This window comes from Branchiostoma lanceolatum, chromosome 13 (assembly GCF_035083965.1).
Source record: "Branchiostoma lanceolatum isolate klBraLanc5 chromosome 13, klBraLanc5.hap2, whole genome shotgun sequence".
NCBI lineage: Eukaryota > Metazoa > Chordata > Leptocardii > Amphioxiformes > Branchiostomatidae > Branchiostoma > Branchiostoma lanceolatum.
The window spans coordinates 10,374,094-10,396,214 of record NC_089734.1 but is presented as its reverse complement, the minus strand read 5'-3'; the positions used below and the strand labels follow the sequence as shown (position 1 = coordinate 10,396,214).

Below are 22,121 nucleotides of genomic sequence, written 5' to 3'. Positions count from 1 at the left end.
TGTAGAAATGGGTACCTGATTTCGGTTGGTTGGGGTTGGGGATGTGAAAGGCGGTGGAGGGAGAAGGCTGGGCTCCTTCTTCCAACAGACAACCTCGTTATACTTGCGCCTGTACTGCATACTATGTATAACAATCCACTGCCTCTACGGCTTCAAAAAGGCTATGGAACCAGAAAAAAAACGTTAACTTTGAAGAAACCTTCAAACCATAAATCACAGTAAATTTGCGGATCGGTTTATTTTTGTGGTATAAGTGGGCAGGGCTGTTGTGGGAATAACCTCAGGCCACTCTGGTAATAGAAGGATGTGAATTCTTTTTATCAGTGCATAGAAAATAAAAAGCATGTGATTATGAAGTAATGAATGACGCATGATGTCGAACCATTCTTAACCTTTTCAAAGATGTTGTTGTACCCCCCGGACAGTGACATCAACTGTGATACAGTTTGGTCGTGATGGGCTAAACATGCGCTCGTGGCGAAGTATAAAAATAATTCATCAATTTCAGCCTTACACCAACTTCCTTTGTAAATATACTTTTATCAAACCGATGAAAAGGATTATAAGATGGTCTAGTTGGCTCTAAGATTTCGTTAGGCTCCTGATGTATTCTTTCTACTTTCCAAACCATTAAGTGTCTGCAGTCTGAAGACAATCTGCCTTAACGAATAAGATAATTGCTTTTAAATCTAAAGGTATCTGAAAGTACTCTTTAGATTGCAAAGCCTAATAGTTATTTCTGAATGTGATTGACGATTGAGCCTTTGCTTTATTCTTTGATTGGAAATAGCATTTCGCTCTTGCAAATCTTTCTGATGGAGTGCGGTGATGTCGAACCGTGTTCATCCGTCTACTAATTTTCGTTTTGAGCCCGATGGAGCGCAGTGTAAATATATGTTTAGCTTCTTGATTAAAGCGTTACCTTCTAATGCAGTCTAAAATCCTCGTTATACTTAAGCTTGGCAGCGTGGCAATGTGAATCGTCTGGCTCTGTTTCTAGTGTTATTTCTCGTATTGAACTTTGTAGACTTCATAAAATATAACCTTGGCATTTAAGACAACGGCATACGATGAAATTTGACGTCCCTGACATATATTACACACCGCTGTGAAGTGACCTGTATCATCACACTTGCTTCTGCCGCTGTTCTATTCTTATTCTGGTAAAATTACCAGGCGGATACCTCGCAAATGTGATGTTGCCGTGTGGGACGAAACAACAATTAGATTAAACCTTGAGACTGCTACTTCTTCAACTTCTTTCCAATTCAACGAATCTCCTATTGAAGAATTGTTTTCGGGTGCTGTTCTTTTTAGCTTTTTAACATGCACAGCCATTGGTCAGACGGTGTGACGTCATACCCCCTATATAAATAAGGTATAGTGCCCTATAGTACACTTTCATGTGAGCTCCGTGTGCTCCACACGTCGACCCTTACGCTCCCTTCCCCGTGGACGCCACGCAGAAACATGCCGATTGTCGACAACGTCTTCGGCGGGAGGTGTTCGAGTTGAAGCCCGAGGCGGGCTGTTTGGCTACGCGGCATTCTGATGTTTCCCATTAGGTTGGGCGTATAGTAGCGTTTTGTAGCGTGGCGCTATGCTTTGTTGTTTCTCGTTTTAAGTGGTTCGTGTTGCGTTTGGTGAGAGAATTCTTTTGTCCGGGCAGTTTTTGTTAACGGTAAGTGTTTTGTCCCGGTTTCTGTTTTTTCGGGATGTGTTTTGTGGTCGTGTTATTTGTGGTTGTGGTCATTTTGAGGTAAGTTTTAGGCCGTGGTTTACGTTCGTAGAGCGTGGTTGTCTTTCATTTTCAGTGGCCGTGTAGAATCCACTTCAATCCTCTTCGGAGATGGGCGAGAGGCGCTTTTTTCCAGTTTGGGTGTGTGTTTTACTTGTACGTTTGTATTTTTTGTATGTTATTTGTGTGTTTTTGGTGACCCTTCGAGCCAGATTTGAGGATTGACGGACAGCAGTGGTGGCCGAGTCGCTGGGTAGCAAGATGGCTGCCTCGAGAAAATTTTCTTTCAGGGATAGAATCCAGTGACATCCTTCGCGGTGGAAGGCCAGGGATACCTACAACCAACGTGGATGAGCGACGCAGACTTAGAGGTTGGCTGTTTTGATGTTTTTTCTTCCGTTTTTGGTGACCGTTGCAGGCTGGAGCCGTGGATTTCTGTTTAGATTTGGTGCCCAAATCTCAGAACAGCAAGATTGCCATTTTGGGATTGTTTTTTGTGAGGGTTAGAATCTGTTGCCATCCTTCGCTTTCAAAGCAAGGGAGGCACGCAGTTTACGTTGTCGAGTGTTGCAGTTTGAGAGTGTGGACGTTTTCATGTTATTTTTGACTCTGCTCTAAAAATGACATGTTTGTCCCCATTTTTTGCGAGGCAGGGTTTTCGTCCGTCTCCTCGTGGTGGGGTTTGATCTAGCTCAGTGCCGGGGCTGTCCGCCAAGACGGGATTGTTTCCTGTATCGTCGTGTTGCAGCATCCCCCTGCCTTGGGCTTAAGCGGATTCGGGCGGCAGTTCCCCAGGTTACAGGTTACCGACATGTGCATTTTTTTTTTTATTCTCATGCCTTACTTGTTTCCGTCACCGGTACGTGCGTAAGATTGTGGTGTTTTGTTTTCTGTCAGTGGTGCGACAGCTTGTGACGGTTGTGAGGCATGAAAGGCCTGGGCTGCTCATGTTATCGTGGCTTGCCCACCTTTGGGGACCAGGCAGGGGGGAAAAAAGAGCGTGTGTGGCTTTGTACGGGTGGAGATGTGTTGTTGGTTAATCGAGTTGTGTGAACGGTTGTCGGGGGTATGTTGGTTGATCGTGTTTTGACCTGATCCCGGCCATGTTCTAATGTTCTGCATTATGTGTGTACAGGAATGGTGGATCTTGACGTTCTTTACAACTGACACGAACCCTACCACCAAGAGGCAGCATGCGGAAGCACATGGACAGCCTGCGGGCCTGGTTCGACCTCCTCTGTTGCCCTCGTGGATCCGCGGACAACCCTAGGGACTGACGCTCTCCACGTAAACGTGAGTTTGTTTTACTTGCGGAGCTTTTGGTTCCAGTTTGCTTACCTTTTTTTTTCTTCATTTGCCGTCCATTTCTTCATTCGTGCTCGTCTCAGGGAGTGCTGAGAGAGTGCCTCCAGCGGGAGAAAGTGCCGTGTGAGAGGTACGGGCTGGAGGAAGGCCGTGAGAGACAGTGAGGGTCCTGGAGGGACAGGCCACGAGCTCAAGTAAAATGTGTGTTTTAACCGAGAGACAGTCCTGGAGGGACTGGCCACGAGCTCAAGTAAAATTGTGTGTTGTAACCGAGAGACAGTCCTGGAGGGTCAGGCAGCGAGCTCAAATAAATTGTGTGTTTAACCGAGAGACAGTGAGGGTCCTGGAGGGACAGGCCGCGAGCTCAAATAAAATGTGTGTTTTAACCAAAGACAGTCCTGGAGGGACTGGTTACGAGCTCAAGTAAAATGTGTGTTTTAACCGAGAGACAGTCCTGGAGGGACTGGCCACGAGCTCAAGTAAAATTGTGTGTTGTAACCGAGAGACAGTCCTGGAGGGTCAGGCAGCGAGCTCAAACAAATTGTGTGTTTATCCGAGAGACAGTGAGGGTCCTGGAGGGACAGGCCACGAGCTCAAATAAAATGTGTGTTTTAACCAAAGACAGTCCTGGAGGGACTGGCTACGAGCTCAAGTAAAATGTATGTTTTAACCGAGAGACAGTCCTGGAGGGGCAGGCCACGAGCTCAAGTAAAATGTGTGTTTTAACCGAGAGACAATGAGGGTTCTGGAGGGACAGGCTACGAGCTCAAGTAAAAGTGTGTGGTTTAACCGAGAGCCGGAGAGAATCCCGAGGGGACAGGCTACGAGCTCAAGTCACCATTCTTGTGACTTCAGGGTGAAGGTCCCAGGCGGGGCACCGTGGGGTGCCGCGGGAAAGCTACGAGCTCGAGTCACCGTTTGGTGGCTTCATTGAGAAAGTCCCGGGCGATGCACCGTCGGGCCCCGCGGGCAGACTACAAGCTCAATCGCAAGTCACTATTTTTTTTTGTGTGTGTGACTTAATTGACAGGCTACCGGCGGGCCAGTCATAGCGCCTTCATTTTACTCTTTTGGGAAGAGGTCTTGAAAGGAGAGTGAGGCATGGGTTGGCTTCGTTACACCCCACCCTGTTTTTTTTTACACAGGCAGGGATAGGACATAGACTGAGGGAAACCGCGTGTGACAGAAGCCTGGCATAAGCCCATCGGCAATTTAAAGACGACGTGTGTTGAAATTGCTCTTGCAGTTGACTTTAAGAGGGCTGGGTAAGATGAACGACTACGCAGCGGTTTGCGTCACACACAAGTGAAGATGGCAGGTCCGGGAATTGTTCCTTGTGAATTGTTCTGAGAACGCGGCCTGGCAGACCACCCTCTGCCTCCGCTCAGTCTTGAAGCTACCAGGGTATCACGGTCGGGCGAACACCGATGTCTAGCAAGGACCGAATAGCATTTATGTGGTCAACCTTGTCAAATGCGTTAGACGGGTCGGTGGTAACAAGTGTACAGACTGATTTTGGCAATGACATGGATTTGCACAGGAAGTTAACCAAGTTGACCAGGGCGTGTGTCGTCGATCTTTGTTTCCTGCCGCAAAATTGGCGGGGAGCTAGTCTTTTAATTATATTTTGTCCTATCCAATCTGCCACGAAGCGTTCACTGAGTTTAGACGACTTTGGAATAAGTGATACGGGTCGGAGTTCGTCGATGTTTGGTTGACTAGACGTTGACAGGGGAACTGCGTTAGCTTCCCTTCAGTGACTAGAAGCGATGTCTTACCTGACTGAATGGGTTGTGTAAGTCACAGAGAGGCGTGCTCAGTTCACTTGCGAAGTCCTGTAGAATACAGGCAGGTATGTTGTCGGGACCGGGACTCTTGTAGTTGTTGGTGGACCGCAAGTTTGAGTAAACATTCAAGACTTGGAGGTCAGGTAAAGGTTTGGCCGGTAGGAGTGACGGGAGAGATGGCAGTTCCAAGGGTGGCAGTGACTGAGACACATCCGCGAATTAAGCATTGAGGGCGGGGTCGGTTTGATCGGTACCGGGGGCGTGGATCAAGTTGGCCTTTTTTGTTCAGGTCTCACATGGCCTTGCAACCGTTGTACCACGACCTAGGTTTGCCCTTCTTGCGCCCCTCTCTCTTTGAACCTTGTCTCTGTAAAACTTAGACGTGACGGTGAGACTCCAAGGCGTGAAAGTTCTCTGTCTCTGCTTTATCAGGTGATTGGTTCTGGGTGTTTCGCAGGGTTTGTCACTGTGGTGTGGTTTGACAGTTTTAGTTGGGGGCAGAACTTGGCGATGGCACAGGTCAGGGGGGCTATAGAAGGCGTCAGCCTTTTCGTCAGTCGTGGTTGCGGTGAAAACTTCTCTCCAAGGTTGGGTAGTAGTCCATCTCCCAAAGTTGCTCATATTAGGCTCGTGAGTGTCACGAGTAAGCATCTTTCTACAGTCATTTTGTTTAAGCTTCACTTGAGCTTTCCAGGATACGACAGTGGTTACTGAGTTCAATCGGTGGGAGGATTTCGGTAGTTTTTTTAGCACTTTTTCATGGTTTTGTCACGATAAGATTAAGGTTGGCGCTTCCCCTGGTGCTGTTCCGAACAACTTGAGAGATCCTGAGAGAGAGCACGGTCTAAGAGGATGTTGGGAATATACATCTGATTGAAGTCCCCTAGATGGCCGACACCAATGTTCTAAAAAGCTGTACGCATTTGATCCGGAAATGAAATGAGGTGTTCTATGAGTTAATCGTCGTGCGGTGACGGCGGCGGTGAGTACGAGGTGCGTACGGTGATCGACGAAAACTGACGAGTCATGCGTTGGGGTCGCACGTACACCCACAGGTATTCCAGTTGTTCTGGGACAGTGATTTCAGATATGGCACGGGACGGTATGCCGTCGCGCACCTACACTGCTGCCCCACCGCCGCGACGATCTGTGCGACGTTTAGAGTACACGGGGTACCTCTCGTCTGACGTTCTTGTGGCGTGGAAAGAGAAAACCAGGACCCAGAGATCGCAGCAATGTCCACGTTATTGCTCGATAGAACGGCCTGGAATCCGTCAGTTTTGTTGACAAGAGATCGTGGATTGGTGAGAAGGAATGTCGGCACTGCATACACCACAGTTTTGATGTTCGCGAAACTTAAGATTGCGCGGGATAACAGAGTCTGTTGTTCACGCTGGAGCGGGTATTTGCATGTGGCTGAGAGGGGGTGATTCCACTCCTGGCTGCTGTTGAGGAAAAGATTTTTGCAGAGGGCGTTGGACAATCTCCACATGAACGAGCTAACTACTGGATGACTTCGGGGAAAAGGAAAGCACAGCACCTACGGCTAGCACAGATGAGACAGGTGACACAGGAGAGAACTCTGGTAAGATATCGTGGAAGGGAAGTGAAGTAAAGGCGGCAGTTTGTCTAGAGTTTAGGGAAAGCCAGTTTGAGGCTGCTGAAGGTACAGACTCGCGAGTTCGCGTCTCAGTGCAATGCTCCGGACGCTGGGTTGGTATGGTGTGTTAAAGGGCAAGATTATCCGCTAACTTGAAAGGGTTAGTCCCACCACTTGTAAGTCAGTGTAACGGGTACTCCTGCAGCTGGCATTGGGTGTTTTAGGCGGAGTGGGTAAGCCAGGGGTAGCAGATTTGTTTTCTCTACAAGGGGAAGGCTTACTCGTGAAGTCTTTGGGAAGCCTTCTGAGAGAGTTTGACATGGTTGGCAAGATTTTATGGAAGTTTTGGTTTCGACGACGTCCAGATGTCGGTAAAATACACTCGTGGCGAGCTGGGCTGTGAAAGGTCGGAGTTGGAGCCCGTAAGGTTTTGTACTTTTGGGAATGGTTTTATTTCGGGGGAAAAGGGAACAGGGCGGCCAGAAGGGCCTTAAGTGGCGTCGGATTACTTTTGGGCGTTCAGAGAACTGGTCCGTCCAGGTATACACTGTTCGTATAATATCTAGTCCAGTCATGGTGAGGGTCAGGTTTGTTTGACGGTCGCGACCGGGAACACTGTTGTTTCCTCTAGTTGATAGCAGTACTTGCTAAAGAGTATCTCAGTGAATGTCTCAGAGTTCTACGCGGTGAGCGGATGGGTAGCAGTTCCAGTTGGGAGTAGGCGGTGGCGTAGGAGGTATTATTCCACACGCAGGGTGGCGGTTGTTCGACCCCCTCGATCTTTTTCACTTATCCACGTATTTGGCTGTCTGAAGCGGCATTTTCGAGAACGGGATGGGTGTGGGAGGTATGCACCGTAATATGGTAGTTATTGCAGAGATGAAGGGGCTATACCTTCCTGAGGAAGTATAAGCGCTGTTTTGTTGGGTACGCTTTGAGTCCTGGTAAGAGTTTTATTAGAGTTCAGCCTGGGGGATAACGCCTATCACCCTCGTAATGTTCATTCGTTGAATGTTCCCCTTTTTCTGGGAGCAAATCGATAGTGTGTGACATGAGTCTTCCTGAAGTGGATATGCAACATTTTGTTTGTCTTTGGGCGTATTCTCATGTTGTTAAGGGGCTGTGGAATGTTGGGAGGAATGAATTTGGGGGTTTTGCCAGGTCAAGTCATCCACTAATTTTCAGCCTTAAGAGCCAGCGGAGCGCGTGGCTCTGGTAATTTTGGCTGGGAAAGTCAGGGGCATAGGTGGAGTCGGAATATGTTCCATGGTAATAGTATCGGACAGTCCAGCTTGAGTGGGTAAGGTCTAAGGAAGGCTTTAATCCATCTGATCATGAAGGGCGCGGTTCAAGTTCAAGCAGGCGTTGGGTGTACGGCGCAGTCTCTGACACGGTTAAACCTGTTTTTGGTAGGTCATTGTAACAAGGGAACGTAGAAGTCCAGGTTTATCGGGGGACTTGAATGCCTCATTGTTGTCTGCCCATGAGGCGACGTGTGGTCGTTCTGCTTTTATGGCAGCGAAAAGTGTTGAGCTTCGATGTGAGATGTAGGGTCAGACAACACCAATTGGTGAGGCGAAATTGTTTCGCTACTTACCCTAACAGAGAGGTTTAATAGGGAGTTCGGACTGGTTCCGGCTATAGAAGGCGGTTTTTGTCTGAGGGATTTGAACGATAACTGCACTCGTCCGGGACTGAGACTTTGTCGGAATAAGGTATTAAGAATTATGCGGTACAAACTGTTAGAAAGGCATCGGAGGGGGAAGATTAGTTTTTCTTAGGTTTGGGATGGTAAGAGAGGGGTTTAGGTAAGGAAAGGCTGGTGGTAGGATGGATGCGCGATGGGGAAGGGGTAGGACAAAAGTGAGAGTGGCATGAGAGTGGGCATCTTATGAGAGAGGGGTAAGATAAGGGAGGGGTGATAAAGATAAGAATAAGGGAGATGAGCAAGGGATGATTGGGAGAGTCAAGATGAGAGAGGGGGAGGTGAGAAGGCATCAAGTATCTTAGTATGTTATGATGTGGAGAATAAAACGGAAGGAATGGGCTCAACAGCCAGAGACGGCGAAAGCGAAAGACGACGATTCTCCGCATCACTCACACAGGAGGACCTAGGGCTACGCATGATAAATAGGATACTTTTTAACATGCACAGCCATTGGTCAGACGGTGTGACGTCATACCCCCTATATAAATAAGGTATAGTGCCCTATAGTACACTTTCATGTGAGCTCCGGGTCCTCCGGCCACGTCTGGAGCCTGAAGCGTACCCACCCGCCCTCCCCGGGCATGTTTCTGCTTGGCTAGAGGTATGCGCCCGCTTTAGGGCGGTCGCCTCAGCACATAGGTGCCTTTAGGCTTCAGACGACGATTCTCCGCATCACTCACACAGGAGGACCTAGGGCTACGCATGATAAATAGGATACTACTTGACGTCAAGCGAGCCCTTTAAGGAACTATGTTTTCACTTGAACCGTTGAAGCGAATCTCCGCACTGGTTTCTTGGGGATCGGGAGAATTGCACACAAATACACATCATGAGTTAAATCCAGCACAGTCCCTGTGCATGTGCGGGACTCCTGTCTATGAGCTTGGCTGGTGAGTTGATTACATTTATCAATATCCAGTGGCCAACATAACTTTCTACAATAACTAGACACCTTTTATAATCCTTGACCAGCAATGTACCTCTTGTTGTAGTTACATAGTACAACAGAATTCATCACCGTTTTTGTTGGATGTTTGGTAAACTTTGCGTCAGGATTTTGTTCATTGCATACGATATCTTTTCAGACACAAGATATGGAAACTATAGACTGGATATCGTCCTTATATACGCTAATGGGACTTTATACGATACGTTCTGTCGAAATTTGGTCGAGGTTCTTGGTGGCAAATGTGCTATATGTTAGCACATCGGCAACCAAAACCGTAGTGTGTTGTTTAGCACATTTTTAGACAGATTTTGCTGAAGAGGTGGGCGTCACTCCACTGCCAGGGAATGTCGTGTAAAGTGCCTTTCCCAAGTTCACAACGTCGGGGGATGGTGAGCATCGAACCCGGGACATATTGGTTCTGAGTCCAGCACTCTAACCGTTTCGCCACACCGACGTCACTTGACTATGTGAAAACCTTGACTATGTAAACCAGGTCACGTCTCCAGGTTGACCATAATATGCAACACACGTCCCGACAATTTGGAGCGTCTAGGGGCCCCGCCAAGGCCACAGCTGCGGACGTGTCGGGTGCACTTTTGAAGGAATCATCCTGACTGAACACTGAAGCGATCTGTAATGTAGAGAGATGTTTCTGGAAGTTGTAATGGACCATTTAGTCACGATGGTAGGTTCGCCACCCCATATCTTATACTGGGCGCTACATATAAAGTTTTACAGAGAACATGGGGAAAGGACACTCGTAAGAGCCACGCAAGAAGATGGACCATTAGGTTTTACTGTAGCTTGATTTATGTTCATGGTCTATTTCAATTTGGATCTATTTCCCACTCTGGAGAGATTGCCAATTAGCCATTGATGAAAGTCAAAGCGACCATGAATCGGTAACATCGAATGTTTTACCTGTTTCTCTCATAACGTCGCCAGGTTTGTACTTCTAGATTTGACGTTCATGAATAAGCTGCGTACTACAGTGTTTGAAGTGCGCATGCGCAGTGTGATTATGGGAACATGTCAAATCTAAAGGCCCTCGGCCGTACATATTAGAGACTGAAAATTTTGATATATTACCCACAATGCATAACATTGCGCATACGCAATCCGAATCGTATTTACAAATACTGCACTGCACATGACACCTTTTTGTCACACACAACTTAGTAACACAGATCGTATCTTAAATTGTTACCGTCGTGAAGGAGGTTCGCCTCCTATGGGGTATCAGATTGGTTGTGTCTGTGTGTTCACAACTATAATTCATATGCACATCGACATGTAGTCTGCTATTATGGGCAAGATGATGCACTTTGATCTTGGGCAACGTAGCAGTATTTCTCGGTGATGGAACCACACCCCCATCTTGAAGGTGTGGTACAGTCCACAGCTAAAGGCGAGTAAACTGGGATCAACTACGATACGTACTCTCCAAGCAGACATTAGGCTCCGGTCTGCTACACTGCCTTGGTTTGATACTACCTAATGTTACAATAAGCAACTACCTGACATAAATGAAATTATAATTCCAAACACCTTAGCCCACACCGCCAACACAATAATTACTTCACGGAGGTTTGTGCCCCACGGACCCTTCTTTGTTTTATGATACTCCAAATACATTATCTGCAGGGTCTTTATTGTTATGCAGAGCTTACGTGACTTACGTAAGCTACACCGGCGGTAAAAGTTAAGACCGACTGCGGTCGATTGTATAGTGGTCGTTAACGTTATAGATGGCGCACACGCAAACGCCCATAAATATTCGGGGCAGTCAAACCTGAACTGATGACATCGCCGTACTTCAAACGTAAAGTCTCATAACAAGAGGCAGTTTGTCATACTGGGGGTGAAGAATCGGTTTTAGTGCGCGCTTCCCGTCAAAATGTGAGTGTGTGTGCTATCTAGGGGTTTGCCAGTGGTTATTTTTGTTGCTTGTGACTGATTGTAACGACGATTTAGAATATGCATTTATGACGTTGAAGATCTTCTACTTGGTATGTAAAATTAAGTGAAAACAGTAAGCAGATTTTCCTAGCCTCTACCAGGCTCCGTGGATTGCTGGAAAAATAGTAGAAATTGGCCAAATAGAGTGAATAGTATGCTAAGGGAGTCGGCTACGGAGAGAGGGACAATAGGCGACCAAACTGTATGAAATATGAAACGAAAATGAAAATATGCTGAAAAGTGGTTGTATACAAGTCATTCACAATAATGTTTTAAATTTTGGGTCCAAAATCCTACATGGTAGACCTTTAAGAGGAGTCGAAATTCTTGGCAATCGTTGAACCGTTGCTTAAAAGCAATGTCGATATCCTTTCACAAATGGAATTTCCAGCAGTAGCTGGACATTGGCACAAAGAGTTGTTACGTAAGCGGATATTTTCCATTTTTGCCCCGTGCAATATTAATTATGCACCCCATTCCATTTTCGTACATGACCAAATCATTACGCTTGATCAAACCATCTCCAAAGTAGAAGATTCAATTATAGAAATCTATTAATGTTCTAAATGTTCCGCTGAAAAACCTTTCGATGCCATCTAAAGTTGTGAAGATGTAGTGCTAGACAGTCGGTTGAACTTTAAAATTGCCTTGCTATGAGTTGATGGGCTCTGTAGCTTCCTCGAGTCCCTCAACAAACGTCGGTGCCAGCAAAGGTTAATGGAATACATTCATTGTACGAGAGCTTTTTGTGAGAGTCAATGACAGTGTACAGGTGCCGATTATAGTGGGTATGACTCTAACATGATTGATGATAGCAAGTGAATGGGTTTTTCAAGGACAGAGGTTTTTAATAACAGGATGAATATGTGTATTAATATGCTTGATTCCATGTACCTGTATGGATCTATTTTTAGATTTCCGCGTTCTATATTGCTTTCTCGTTTCAATGATCCTGTAAATACCCCCGTTCGTGGAAGAAAACATCTCAAGGTGACGATTATTCCTTCGCTAGGTGTTTCATTCGGAGGTTATAGATCACTAGCCGGGCGTTACGTCTCCTTTAACACCATGGGGAGGGTCAAGAATCCTTATTAAGGCTCCTGACACTTTGTTTGTTTTGCATACCCGGTAAGGGTATCAGGTCTTTTCCCCCCCAGGACGTTTCCCCCCCTAGACGTTTCCCCCCTGTTGAAGACATTTCCCCCCCAGGTCGATTCCCCCCCAGTCGTTTCCCCCCCCAGGTCGATTCCCCCCCAGTCGTTTCCCCCCCGGGTCGATTCCCCCCCAGTCGTTTCCCCCCCTGTCTGTACAAAATGTACCTGACTAATGGTAGTTGCTACGATTGCTAAAATGTACCATCTACATACACCGAATATACACACCTTTATGCTGGATAAAATCAGTAACTGTTATATCATATATAACGTTATATATACTTTTCGAGCAGGTGCTGAGCTACGCGCCATCATAACCCGACTGTGCAAGCCGGCGCCGGCGATTGTCAAGTCCGCCAGCGGCGCCTGACCAGGCCCACTCCGCCCGCTGTAGTCCCATGAACGTCACAATGATTTACAGGATTAGAAACTTACAGCATAGCTAGCAGTTTTGTGTCATTTTTCAGCATATAGTAATCTGTTAGTAAGCATTTTTATTCTATTTCTGACAGTACTGTTTATATATCAAGATGAGGCAGTCGGAATTAATGTACTAGTGCGTAGCTAGTCAAACAGCATACAATTCCGGTCCGGTTTGTGAACGAATAAGCAAAGTTTACTGCTCCATTAAATCTCCTTTTTAAGTTAGGAAACGCATAGAAATCACCAAAATGTTACGTCTGTTAAACAATGATTTAAATCTATATATATTTCTAATCCTATAACTGAGGGCAATCATAATTTGGGATCGCCCGACATTTCTGAGTGACGGCAGGCGCAGTGGGCTTGGTCATGACGGACATGAGGACTTGGAAATCGCCGCGCCGCCCGCTAGCGCAGGGGAGTTTAGCGGCATGCAGCTAAACTCGTAAAGTTTAGAACGTTATAACATTACAGTACTTATAGAATAATGTGAAAATAAATTGTGCATCTAGTATATTTAGAATCTAACGTGATAGTCATTTGGTAAACGTAACCTGGTTTACAGCTAGACAGGGGGGGAAACGACTGGGGGGGAATCGACCTGGGGGGGACACGACTGGGGGGGAATCGACCTGGGGGGAAACGACTGGGGGGGAATCGACCTAGGGGGGGAATCGTCTTCACCAAGACGTTTCCCCCCCAGGGGGGGAATCGTCCTGGGGGGGGGGGAAATCTTGAAACCCCGGTAAGTACCGCCTCATGGCATAACACACCAGATTTTTATTGAACAGCATAAACTGCATATCCAGACAAATCTATTTGATCCACTCACACCAAGAATGATTCCTACTCTTTTTGATAAGTGTGATGGGTTATTTTACGTGCCCGAGGTGTGGTTCTCCTCAAACACGGGACCTCTATCCGGGGAACGTCCCCAACCGTAGTTAGGCACGCATTTACACTTGAGTGAAGCGAGGAAAGTTGTGTTAAGTGCCTTTTCCAAGGACACTACGTCAACGGGACATGTTTCAAATTTAGTCACACTTCCTCTCCTACACGATATCCTCCCACGCACTCACTCTATTCCATCATATTGTGAATTGTTGAATCACTAATTGACGCCATAGGTACTCGGAAGCCATGCTAACAACAACTTCCTTGATAGGAAACTTTTTTGCCCCCACCCCTCGACACAGGAAATAGAACCACCCAATCATCATAGTGTAGTAAAGGGGTAGGTGGAATTGATTTTAAGTCGTGTGTAGCGCTGTAGGGGAATATCTTGCGCGGATAACGTAAACTACTCCGACTGATATTTCTATTAGACGCCAGCTTGTTTCCGATTTTTAGTTGAATGTATAAAGCAGTAGGGGAGTAGCTAGTACGAATAACGTAAACTACTCCGACTGGTATCTCTATTAGACTCCAGCTTGTTTCTGGTATTACTTTGTTGGTGTTTCAAATGCCTAGGGCACCCTGCTACAGCCCTATTGATTCCATACCCACCGTTTCATTGTAATTAAGAAATCGGCGCCCCACAGTCGTAAATAATGTTTGAATGTGATCACATGTGAGTGTTTCCGCAATGTGGTTATTAGAACATGCACTTGGGAACCGCAAAATTAATTGGTTTTCTTACGAGTTAAAGCTAGGCTAAGTTTGATAGATTTGCAAAGCACCACGCCTACCTGGGACAGATAAAATTTGTGTCTCGTCCATGCAGTTCTAATAACATTTTGTTTGAATCTACATTTTTTTATTAACAATGCGTGCAACCATTTCCCCCAATAAATCTTCATGTTTATTGTTTATCTGCGGTGAGCAACCGCCATCGAGTAAAATTAAATCACCACAGTGTTTCAAATCCAACACCTTTTAAAAGTCTACACTGTGCATCATCTTCCGTTGAAAGTTAGTGACAACCACAGGGACGCGGTATGGCCTGTACGTGATAAATTGCCCCCCGCACGAGAAGTAGTTTGGAAAATAGCTTGGCCCAAACAGAGAGCTCCTCACGGCCAATCGTGATAAAACCTAGAAACGTCGTTATTCCTATTGCACCCTGTACCGCCGTGTCGTTTGTAGTACAACAAAATCTATTGGCTCTTTAGAACACACCAGGAGTCGTCACACAAACGGGCTGTTGCAATGGCCGGACAGAATTCTACTGGGAGATTTTCTATAAAACTGGCGCTGTCTGGGAAAAGAGGTAGGGAATCTAGTTTTAAACTATGGTATTTGTTATTTTATGGTAGATGGTGGGAGAGTAGAGAGTGGTGTATTTTGATAAAATGCATCAATGGCATTGTACTCAGGCCAGCGAACACAGGATCGAAAGGTCACGGGTTCCAATCCTGCTTGCATCCATGGACCAGACTTGGTCCGTGAGAAAGGCACTTAACACAACTTTCCTCACTCCACCCAGATGTAAGTATAAATGGGTACCTGACTTCGGTTTGGGAGGTTAAAAGGCGGTGGAAAGGGAGGGATGGGCTCCGCCCTCAAATACCATGCTCAGTTGTGTGATAACAACCCACTGATCTGATAGCCTGTTAAGTCTATGATACCGCCCTACTTTTACCGTTCCTATTTTTCAAAGCCGGAATTCCTGAAGGTAATGATTGCCTGGATCGACAACGCCCCCCCCCCCACACAAAGCAACTGCAAAGGTCGATGCTTAATCTAAGCCGTGTATTGATTTAAGTCATTACTTCTGTTCGAAGACGTCCTTGGACTTAGAAGTCGCCCAGGCTCTGAAACTAATTCTTCTTGCATTACAGTCAGAGACATGACCTGAGTGCATCTATGGACTTATGAAATGTTTTTTCTTACAAGCGCTCAGAGGGCACACTCCCAAATTCCCACTTAAGACGTGCCTAATTAAGGCCTTGGTCTGATTCTCGTCCTCAAGTCACAAGGTCAAGTCAACGTTGACCTTCAGAAAGGTGTCGCAACCCTTCAACCTTGAACTGTAATCGCGTGACTTGCGTGACTTGTAACGACAACAAAGGTGGGGCTGCCAAAAATAAGTTAAGATCATATAGATTATTCAAAACAACTTATAATGAAGAAAAATATCTAAGTAATGCAAATATGAGGGTCAGGAATACAGTCACAAGACTAAGAATCAGCTGCCACAAACTACATATTGAAACGGGAAGACATACCCGCACTCCTCTAGAACAACGATTATGTAAACATTGTAATTTGAATAGAACAGAAAACGAATGTCATTTTGTGGTAGAATGTGGATTACATACCAAAGAAAGAAATGAACTGTATAAGCTTGTAGAAAACTTATTTCCCTACTTCACACATTTAAGCACTGTACAAAAATTCATATTCCTAATGCGACTAGACAAAGCTCCCATTGAAAAACACGTCTGTTCTTTTATATCTACTATAACTGAAAAGCGAGGAGAAGTAGAATTTATCTAATGATAGTCATATTCTTTTTGTATCCATTAACTGTACTTGTTGTTTTGTTTTGTTTTGTTTTGTTTTGTTGTGACCTGTACTTAGCCAAGTGTGGCAGAAATGTGCAATAAAGGTCTTCATTCATTCATTCATTCGTTAACGAGCCTTTTGTATTGAGTCCCAGTTAGTAGTAGTAGAAGTTCAAAGAAAAGTCAGTTTTGATAAAGCACTTGTTAGGGTTCAACAGAGGTCCGTAACTATAAATGTTAGTACTGTTAATGCTTTGAGGTAGACGTAGAGGTGTATCTGTGTGTATGAGTGTGTGTGTGTGTGTGTGTATATATATATATATGTGTGTGTGTGTGTGTGTGTATGTGTGTGTGTGTGTGTGTGTGTGTGTGTGTGTGTGTGTGTGTGTGTGTGTGTGTGTGTGTGAGTGTATGCGTTTGTACAATGTGAATGTATGTGTACGTGTGCATACACATGTGTGTGTATGTGTGTTGGTGTGTGTGTTTGTGTCGGTGTGTCGGTGTTTGTGTGTACACATGTGTTTGCGTCTGTGTGTGTCGGTGTACATGTGTGTGTGTGTGTGTGTGTATGTGTGGATATTTCTGTATGTATGTAACGTTATGTATGTGTGCGTGCGCCTGTGTGTGATCTATATCTTCCAACTTCCTTCGACGATTTCTAATCTTGTCACCAGACAAGCTATAGGTGCAATCTGTTCTGAATTTTCTACCGAATCCATCTTCCGTGTTCCCCTCTATCAAATATCATCGTGTTCAATTACTATGTACACCGCGCGTTGTGATGGATTGTGGATAGATTGCAATTGGTGCATATCTCTTGTACAAACATATGGTGTACAGTACCGGTGGAGCCGGGCTGGGAATATCAACTACGTTACACAAGGCGCGCTTTCTTGGCACACATCGCAAAAATCAATTTGAGAAACAATATTGAGCCCAGATAATTGTCGCTGGAGTGAGAATCCGGACACCATAACCTTCCAATGCGACGAAACCCACGGGTACTTCTTGTAAGTCAGGATACGCCTTTTTGGAAAATTGACGGTATTTTGTCGGCTTATAAGGCTTTCTGAAACCATTTCGGCTATTTCAAGCAGCGGGGGAAATCTCTTAAGGCTCAGATGTTAGTGATGGAATGGGTTGAAAAATGGAAGCGACTTGCTTGTTCAGTGGCTCACGCGTTGGTTCAATTGGCACTTTAGGAGCACTTTTATTCCTTGGATACCGGATAAGTGTCGTCCAATTTTACCCTAAGCAAACTTTATGACAGTTTCATCCAGGAACTTTGACAATCCTGTATCATTAAAAGCACGTGGGGCGGAAGTACCGACTTGTGTAGTTGGTTCAGGTGGTAATGTAGTCATGTGCGTGGTTAGGGTTTTTGAGAATGACTTAAAATCTAAAGGTACTGTGTTCGAATCCCTAGCAGGTCCCAATGCTGTTCTCTTGGGAAAAGCACTGAACACCTATTTCCTCACTCCGCACAGGTGGCAATGAGTACCTAGCTTCGGTTAGGGACGTCCTATCGGATGGGACGTAAAGCCAGAGTAGGTCTTTTCGGAGTGGATTAGACTTTACCGTCTGGTCTTACGCAGCTTGTAAATACTGTTCACGGTTCAAAACCGGTGTGTTACGCTTAAGCGGCTTAAGGTCTCATTCCTGTGTTACTCCGCGTGTATACTCTAAAAGAGTCCGTACCCCAAAAAATTAACGGCTGCATGAACGTGTGTTTATATCGGTGGGAAATTCCCTTTTAGCCTGCCCAACTGTTCTCAAGTGTCAAACTGATAAAAGCTTGTTTGTTACTGAAGAAATCAGCAGGAAAAGTTCGGCAGCCGCGCGCGAGGTCGGACGTGCACAGCCCTGCAAACTTCACTAGTACATAGTAAACACAAACGTGGTCTTACTATAGCCACGGCGCAAGGGCACGAAAGTTGATAATCTAGATCTAAGGACCACGTCCTATTTCAAGCTGCTTAATAATAATGGCGAGAATGTAGCTCTTAAGGTTTACTGCGTACTTGAGATTTAAGGATACCAGTCATAGACCGCGCTGTCGCATAGCAACCTGGCGGTTCAATATTGATTTGTGTTGTTTACTCTTAGTTTATGTGATTAGTTGCTTTGTTTTTTGTTTAGCTACACATGAGCACAATCTTCAAAACAGTTATCTATTATTAGACGTTTCCTCTCATATATTGTCGTCATACCTTCGATTTTGTGAAATATGATAACTGGTATTATGCAGGCGTTTATCAGTGAACTCCTGGCGTCTAATTCGATCTGAACCTCTCATTATCTAAAAACAAGGCGAAGGAAGTTTGGAGCACGGTAGCGCCTTAATTCCTTTTGTATTAAACGATAAGCATCGACTTATCAAATTAAAATGCATTTGGATCTCTCTAATAGGTTTAAGCTACGTTGATCAGGAGTTATTAAGGTTCACATTTGGAGAGATTGTGGGTTTGTATGGGGGGATGGGCATATTTTCGTGCAGATTTTTGCTGTCAGATGGTTTCTGCTCTTTCGTCTTGTATTGTTTCTTTTCCCGCCCTGTTTAGGGTTAAATTACATCCAATATTTGCGTGCGTGTTTGTTTGTGTTTGAGTGTGTGTCCGCGCGCGTGTGTGTGTGTGTGTATGTATGTTTGTGTATGTGTGTTCGTGTGTGTGTATGCGTGTTCGTGTGTGTGCACGTGTGTATATACATATATATGCATGTGTGTGTGTGTATGTATGTTTGTGTATGTGTGTTCGTGTGTGTGTGTATATACATATATATGCATGTGTGTGTGTGTGTGTATGTATGTTTGAGTATGTGTGTGTATGTGTGTTCGTGTGTGTGTGTATATACATACATATTATGCATGTGTGTGTGTGTGTATGTATGTGTGTGTATGTGTGCGCGCGCGCGTGTGTGTGTGTGTATATACATATATATGCATGTGTGTGTGTGTGTGTGTGTGTGTGTGTGTGTGTGTGTGTGTGTGTGCGTGTTTGTTTGTGAACTGTAGAACTCGGTGAGCCGTGAAAGAATCTTTGATATTCGTAATGTAGGCAAATCTATAGACTACTGGGCCATGTAGCGGCTTTCTATGGTAATGCAGCGGAAACTCCGGTTTACATATCTCGTGTTTTTGACACGCTATGGTTATAATCTTCCTTATGGTAGATAGCACTTGGGTTCGTTTATTTATGTTTCTGCGAGCAACATACCCTCGTAATAGCATAATCTCCAAAAGTCATTCACGGTAAGTGATGTTTTATGAGGGGGATGTATTTCGTATTAAGATCATTTTGGTTTGTTATCACTGAGATGACAGCTAGTAGTAGGATAGATGGTGCGCGTATCCAACGTAATCACGTTTTATGGTACCCTGTATATCTTATGATGTCCCGCAACAACACGGATAATTAAATTAACAACGGAAACGTAATGATGGGATCGTGATAAAATGCCTGCCGAGCATTGATTTGTGAGTAAAGACAATGTCGTCTGTGGAACGGTGAATTTGGAGGGAGGGGGGCTAGAGTAGGGTGTTTGTAATATCTTTATTTAATACACATAACAATTCTTTAAGATGCAACGTATGGCAACTTCTATTACTAAAAACAATTTATAACACTTGTGTGTACTTATCTATATGTTGCAACAGAAATCTTAGGACACTAGACTACTCTTGTAGTTTTGGGTGGCAGAGACCTTTGAGTATTGTCGGAAGACTATTGCGTATTGTCGTAAGACTATTGAATATTGTCGTTTGACTATTGAGTATTGTCGTAAAACTAGTAAGTTTTGTCGCAAAATTATTTAGCATTGTGGTAAGACTATAGAGTATTGTCGTAAGACTATTGAGTATTGTCGTAAGACTATTTAGTATCGTCGTAAGACTATTGAGTATTGTCGCAAGCAGGCTAAGGTTACCAGACCGCCATGTTTTCTTCTTCCTCAAGTAAACAAGTAGTAATATACGTAGCGACCTGCTGTATAAAGACTCGACTTTTCTTGCTGCCAGCTGTGCGATTTAGATGAAGTCAAGGTTCTAATTAACGATCGTAAATCAGTCGTTCTAGGAGGGCTGTAGACCGCCTACAGATTTTGTGCCACCGTGCAATAAAAACTGATTAAGATACCCCCACAGGCAATAAATCATTCTCAACGTACTAAATAGACCAAAGCAAGCTAATAAAGACGCTCCCTTTGATTCCGTAAAGCCTATAAGCAGGCCCCGTGGGCTACCTGCCAAATAGAAGGCGTCAATTGGTTCGTAGATGTAGTCGTCTGACAGTCGGTGCAACACAACAGTTCACTCGACGAGTCTGCAATTAACCAGCTTTACAGGACATTATTTGACTCTACCAGGCCCTGCGGATCGCTGGAAAAATAGTAGAAATTGGCCAAATAGAGTGAATTGTATACTAAGGGATTCGGCTAAGGAGAGGGTCCAATCTGCAAGTGAAACCCTGGCAAATATTCTCCCTATAGCCGGCGTAGATAGTCTGGTAGAGACTGGGACACTATCGGCGCGGTCCTCTGGATCACCGTTATTGTATAGAGATCTGCCGATGTCCGTAGGTCAAAGAGCCCCGGTCGGGACCCCGAGTTATTTTAACTCGGACTTAAAAACGACGAGGGACCCGGTATCAAATAGGCGCCGTGAGGAAATCGTGCGAACACAGGAGGGCACCCCCGGTACACGGCAGACCACCGGGAAAATTTGTGGCTCCGGGGCCCGGCCGGGACTACACCCCCGACGGGCACCGGTGCAATTGGGACCGTAGCATAAGGTCTCATTCATGTATTACTCCGAGTCCGTACCCCAAAAAAGAAACGGCTGCATGAACGCGTGTTTATGTCTGTGGAAAATTTCATTTTAGCTAGCCCAGCTGATCTCAAGCGTCAAACTGATGAAAGCTTGTTTGTAAGTGAAGAATCTAGGTAAAGTTCGCAGCCTCGCGCGAGGTCGGACGTGCACAGCCCGGCATATTGGTGATGCGGTCGTGTGCTTACAGCTGGAAAGTGCATTTTGGGGGATGTAGCTAAGTGCTGTTTGTAATAGCCATAAGAAGGAATTGAATGCCTACTGCGTAGTTGGCAATTTTGTCACATGATCTAGGGTAAATGTGCTCAACATAGACTTAATGACCTTAGTTCATTTCCTATAGCTTCATTACGAACGCGCCCATGTAAAACACGTATTATAACATGTAAGCCTATGGGGCGAAAAGACTAATGAATGAGACCTTAAGCTTGGAGTCTGTCAGCACACGAAGTCTAGACTCTAACTACTAATGAAGAACCCATGCATATACCTGTCTCCGAACATAAAACATTTCCTGCCAGTAACACGCGTAAAATGAGATAAAAATGAAAATATATGACTTTATAATCCATGTCATTTGCGTTATTGAAAACTTTATTAAACCTCGAATATGGACGAGGTGTTTTTAACGCAAGAGATTGTACTGACTAATATTTTCCGACGGGAACAAATGAAAATATCAATAAAGTTTCAGACGCAAAGGAAATCATTTGGTATAGAATCAGTTGTTAATAATCTGCTGTTTTAAGAGTTTATGAAAATGATGAAACAATATCGTAATGGTTTCAACTTGATGTTTATAAATGAAATCTGACATTTTCTGTGTTATTGAATGTTAAGATTCAAATTTGAGGATTTTTGCTCTACAACTTCGAATTCTTTGTGCAGTCGCTTAATATTTAGCCTCCCTCTCTTGACGTATTTAGGTTGTTTCTTATTGAATGAGAAGGCGTTTGAAGCATACTGTTAGTCAGTTAAAATCCTCCCACACCATAAGGTGTATAGGGCGGTGCCCATCCCTGTTTCATAGCCCTGGGCCACACTGCGCGGTGCAATCACTGCAGCAGGGGGCTAGTCCACTGGCATTGGAGTGTGTTTAACTTACATACTGTTTCAGAAGCATGTACCATTTTTATAAAGTCTTCGGTCTGACTCAATGCACCTCTTGTCCAGAAGTGTCCTACCCGGGAGTTGAACTCGGGCCTTCTGGTTCCAAGTAATAAGAACCAG

The 22,121-nt window shown here is 44.9% G+C and overlaps 1 protein-coding gene across 6 annotated transcripts in view; it reads left to right on the top strand.

Moving 5' to 3' along the window:
- LOC136447382 (5-hydroxytryptamine receptor 1A-alpha-like) overlaps positions 1-22,121 on the top strand; it is an 86,189-nt gene that overhangs the window by 14,265 nt on the left and 49,803 nt on the right. Inside the window, exon 1 of one of the 6 annotated variants that reach the window (XM_066446232.1) lies at positions 14,336-14,832. The exons of the other annotated variants lie outside the window; for them this stretch is intronic. The gene's annotated coding sequence lies outside the window, so the exon portion shown is untranslated. Of the gene's footprint in view, positions 1-14,335; positions 14,833-22,121 lie in introns of those variants that run through there. 6 annotated transcript variants of the gene reach the window in all.